Source organism: Anolis sagrei, chromosome 6, assembly GCF_037176765.1.
Source record: "Anolis sagrei isolate rAnoSag1 chromosome 6, rAnoSag1.mat, whole genome shotgun sequence".
Lineage (NCBI taxonomy): Eukaryota > Metazoa > Chordata > Lepidosauria > Squamata > Dactyloidae > Anolis > Anolis sagrei.
Genome location: NC_090026.1, coordinates 122,747,248 through 122,752,766, shown reverse-complemented (window position 1 = coordinate 122,752,766; position 5,519 = coordinate 122,747,248). Strand labels below are relative to the sequence as shown.

Sequence of the window (5,519 nt, the reverse complement as noted above, 5' to 3'; positions counted from 1 at the left end):
TTTTTGCTGCCGCATGACATTGTTAGTTCATGTTCACCTTCCTCCCCACAAGGACTCCAAGATCTTTTTCACATGTATTGCTGTTGAGCCAGGCTTCGTCCCCCATTCTGTATCTTTGCATTTCATTTTTTCTGACTAAGTGGAGTATCTTGCATTTCTCCCTGTTGAACTTCATTGTGTTCGTTTTGGCCAATCATCTCTCTAATCTGTCAAGATCGTTTTGAATTCTGCTCCTGTCTTCCGGAGTACTGGCTCTCCCTCCCAATTTGGTCCCATCTGCAAACTTGATGATTGTGCCTTCTAACCCTTCATCCAAGTCATTAATAAAGATGTTGAACAGGACCGGGCCCAGGACGGAACCCCACTCGTCTGTTCTTTCCAGGATGAAGAGGAAGCATTGGGGAGAATCACCCCCTGGGTTCATTCACTTAACCAATTACAGATCCACCTCAACAAATCAACAAAATGAGCTGGATTTTGGAGGGGGACATGGTTTCCAGGACTGTCAGTATGAGCGGGTGCCTTCCAGAATGCAACTGTACAGCTATGGAGGCCACACCGAAAAAGGGAGATGGAGAAAATCATTGCAAGGAGGAATATGCAGAGTCGTCTAAAGAAACATGGTTCTTAATGGAGTAAGATGGCCGATGAGATCAGCAAGGCGCAAGTAGCGCAGCTGGGTGGAGACACCATCTTCGGGAAGATCATTTGCAAAGTGATCCCTGCCAAAATCATCTTTGAGGATGAGATGTGCCTTGGGTTCCATGACGTTTCTCCACAAGTGCCAACACATTTCCTAGTGGTTCCCAAGAAGCCAATTTCTCAGCTCTCTCAAGCACAAGATTCTGATTAAGCTCTTCTTGGACACTTAATGACCTCACTACCTGTGAGGATGCTTGCCATAGATGCAGGTGAAATGTCAGGAGAAAATGCCTCTAGAACATGGCCATATAGCCCGGAAAAACCTACAGCAACCCACTTAATGATTGTTGGCAAGAAATGTGCAGCTGAATTGGGCTTAGCCAGGGGTTTCCGAATGGTGTTCAATGAAGATCCAGATGGCGGCCAGTCTGTCTACCATGTACACCTTCATGTCCTCAGTGGTCGACAACTAGGTTGGCCTCCAGGTTAGGAACTAAGGGAAAGAGAGACTAGTACTCTAAACATTTCTCCAGTTAAGTGAACACTTACATTGAAAAATCCAACCGCTGTCAATAAACTTTAGTCACTGAATTTGTTGAGGTGAATTAAAAAGTTGGTGCAAACCATTTTTAATAAAGTTCTAAGCATGTTGGGGAAAAAAACATCGTTCTCCCAATTGCAGAGATTTGTTGCTACTTCCCAGTGGAAGGCAAGATAGTGTTGATTGACCTCAAACTGCACAGCACAGCTTACTCTGCCCTTGTCGAGTGGAGGTTGAGTTGCTCCATTCAGATCAGATTTCATTGAAGAAAGCAAGTTTTTGCTTGGGGTTTTTTGTTTCTTTTTATGGATCTCAGTGCCAGCATCCCTTGGATGAATAACTATCAGAGTTGGAGCTGTCCAAGTCCTCCTTTTCCCAACGTAGCACAAAAGCAAGTGTACAGTTGCAGCCGATGTGTAAGAGCAGGATGTCACAGCAGAGAAGGGAGAAGGAATTGCTACATAAGCGTCTCCTCCCTCTACCTTTCTCCATGGCTTCAGCTGTAAATTAAAACAAGGTAGGTCTCCAGCGGGTTGATTTGATTCCTGCACATGCTGAGCTGTTCTTTGCAAGCAAAGCTTGGCTCCCTTGCAAAAGGAGACAGAACAATAAGTCAGCTTGGAGAGAAGCGTGTTCACAAAAACCATTCCCAAACCTACAGGGGCAGATGATGGGGCTGGGATGAATAGAAACAGAAAGAAGGTGGGAATTGGATTGGATGTCTTCTGCCAAAATTTCTGCAAGATGGATTTCTGGAACGGTGTTAGGACTTTGTCATCTGAGTCACCAATCGGATGGGAAATTTCTCTTGGGATGCTAGGAGAAACATCAGAGAAACGCAGAGATTGTATTTTCATAAAGTCCACTGAATTTGTTAACACTGACATGACAATAGTGCAGAATTTTGATTATTGAAGTGTCATGCAATCTACTTGTTTGACTGATTCCTATGTGGATGAGCCACATATAACAACAACAACAACAACAGAACAAGCCATTAGAACAAATGCCATCAGAGCCAGAATTGAAAAGTCGACACCACATCCCAAATGTAGACTCTGCAAGGAAGCAGATGAAACAATAGATCATATCCTCAACCGCTGCAGGAAGATCATGCAGACAGACTATAAGCAGAGGCATAACACCATTGCTCAGATGATTCATTGGAACTTGTGCCACAAATACCATCTGCCTGCGACAAAGAACTGGTGAGATCAGAAGCCGGAAAAAGTTACAGAAAATGAACATGTCAAACTACTCTGGGACTTCTGAATTCAGACTGACAGAGTTCTGGAGCACAATATTCCTGACCTCACGATCATGTTAAAAAACAGAGTGTGGATTGTCAATGTCGCAATCCCAGGTGACAGCAAGATTGAAGAGAAACAACTGAAAAAGCTGATGTGATATGAGGATTTCAAGATCGAACTGCAAAGACTGTGGCACAAGCCAGTCAAGGTGGTCCCAGTGGTGATCGGCACACTGGGTGCAGTGCCTAAAGACCTTGGCCTGCGCTTAAACACAATCAGCGCTGACAAGATTACCATCTGCCAGCTGCAAGAGGCCACCCTACTGGGATCTGCACGCATTATTCACGATACATCTCAGAGTCCTAGACACTTGGGAAGTGTCCAACGTGTGATCCAATACAACAGCCAGCAGAGTGATCTTGTTTGCTGTGGACTCATCTTGTTGTGTTAATAATAATAATAATAATAATAATAATAATAATAATAATCTTTATTTATATGCCGCCACCATCTCCCCAACAGGGACTTAGGGCGGCTAACATGAGGCCAGGCCCAAAATTATAACAAAGCAGATACAAATACAGCAAATAAAATACAAAGAAGCAAAATACCATCAAAATAAATACAAACATAATGAAATAAAATAAACAGATCCAAAACGACATGAGAAGAAACAGGACAGTGGGCGGGCCAGATTCTACCAAATGGGTAGATTATGTTTCTGAGGGAGAATGTGTTTCTAAGGAGGGGGAGACTCAAAAGGACCGAAAAAACAATTGTGTTAAACCTTTGATTAAGGGCAGGAGAAGAATGCATCATGAGGACAGCTCTAAGGTGGGAACCGTTTAAAGCTGGAATATATATTCATTCGCCAAAGGCACATCAGAAAAGCCGGGTTCCAGATGATTTGCATTAATTCACATTTGAGATTTATCACCAACTGGGTATGCATTATTACACACACCCTAAGGATACCTGAAACCATGGATAATAGTGACCCTTGTATTCTGACTATACTTGGGTTGAAGTATACCACAGAATTGCACTTGAGGACTTAAAGAGGCCCACAAACACAAACAGTCATAATTTCCCAATGCCCCAATCTGCAGCAGTTCAGAAACGCTTTGGTTGAGACACTGCCTAGTTCACAAGGTAAAGTCACGTTTGGTCATTAAAAACCATAAACGTGAATCCCGAAAGTTACGAGATAGCAATTCTAGTTTACGATCCTATAAATACTGAACGGGATGTCAGCCTCTAACTGTGGAGCTGTATCTTGGATCAGAGAGCTGCATATGGCTTTGGATACACTGATGTTATCCATTGTGTACATTGGAGTTACTCCTACTGTGAGTGTCAACAACCTTGACAAAAACCTTGCCAATCTCAAAATGCAGTGTGCACATGGGTAGTTGCCTTTGAGTCACCTGCCAGCTTACAGCGAACCCATGAATTTCATAGGGTTTTCTTAGGAAAGGAAGACTCAGAGGTGGTTTTGCCAGTTCTGTCCTCTGAAACATTGCCCGCAGAACCTGATATTCATTGATGGTTTCCCATCCAAATACTAACCAAAGCTGACCCTGCTTAGCTTCCAAGATCAGAGAGAGGGTGTATCTATACTATAGAATGAATGCAGTTAGGCATCACTTTAACTGCCATGGCTCCATGTTATGGAATCCTGGGAGTTGTAGTTTTGGCAGAGAAGGCTAAAGACCTTGTAAAACTACAACTCCCACGTTGATGCAGCATTGCGCCATTGTAGTAAGTAATGTCAAACTGCATTCATTCTACTGAGTAGACGCAACCCAAAGAATCTCACATCTCCCAACCTCGTAACTTCATTCAGATATTGCTGCTATTCGTAGAATCATAGAATCTTTGAGTTGGAAGAGACCTCGTGGGCCATCCAGTCCAACCCCATTCTGCTAAGAAGCAGGAAAATCGGATTCAAAACACACACACCAACAGATGGCCACCCAGCCCCTGTTTAAAAGCTTCCAAAGATGGAGACTCCACCACTCTCTGGGGCAGAGAGTTCCACTGCTAAACAGCTCTTACAGTTAGGAAGTTCTTCCTCATGTTCAGGTGGAATCTCCTTTCCTGTAGTTTGAAGCCATTGTTCCGTGTCCTAGTCTCCAGGGAAGCAGAAAATAGGCCTGCTCCCTCCTCCCTATTGGAATAACAAAAATCCTACAGATGTGTTGTAAAAGAATTGCCTTTCCTTAATCCAGGTCTGTATATTTGTGTGTGTGTGTGTGAGAGAGAGAGGTTAGTGCCAGTAGTGTGTCTGTATGTGAGAGTGAGGGAAAACACATATTTCACAGTCACCTTTCAAGCTGCAATCCATCCTGTGTCCATTTAGCCAGGAGTAAACCACATTGATCTCCAGACCTACATTATTTTGCTGTGTCCACTGACCTTTTGTTTCCTAATAAAAAGTAACTTTGTGTTAAAGCTTGCACATCTTCTGCACATATTCAGAGATCATTGGTCCTAAAGTCAATTTTGGAAAATAGTTCCTTTTCAGAGGAAAAGTCCTATTTAACTGCATTTTTTCATTCTGCCTTCTCTACTATTTACATTTTTAAAATGGATTTTTGAGCAAACAAGGCACTTTTCCTACATTTAGCTCAGGGATCTTCACGGGTTCTTATATCATATCTGTGTGTGTGAATTTCTTTAGTGCCAATTATTAATAGGTTCTCCAATCACTGTGTGTGTCTATTGTTATAAGACAATGGAGCCCCCGGTGGGACAATGGGTTAAACCCTTGTGCCAGTAGGACTGCTGACTGACAGGTCAGCGGTTTGAATCTGAGGAGAGCGGGTTGAGCTCCCTCTGTCAGCTCCAGCTTCCCGTGCAGGGACATGAGAGAAGCCTCCCAAAAGGATGGTAAAACCTCAAAAGTCCTGGCATCACCTGGGCAACATCCTTGCAGATGGCCAGTTATCTCACACCTGAAGTGACTTGCAGATTCTGAAGTTGCTCCTGGCACACAAAAAATTATAAGACATTTAGCATGTTGAACAGTTATTTAAAACCTGAGCTGGAATTGCTATTGCATTATCTTGAAATATTGCTGATTT

The 5,519-nt window shown here is 43.1% G+C and overlaps 1 pseudogene; it reads left to right on the top strand.

The window, feature by feature from the left end:
• Positions 1-640: 640 nt before the first annotated feature.
• Positions 641-1,132, top strand: LOC132779800 (adenosine 5'-monophosphoramidase HINT1-like; annotated as a pseudogene).
• The last annotated feature ends 4,387 nt before the right edge of the window (positions 1,133-5,519 follow it).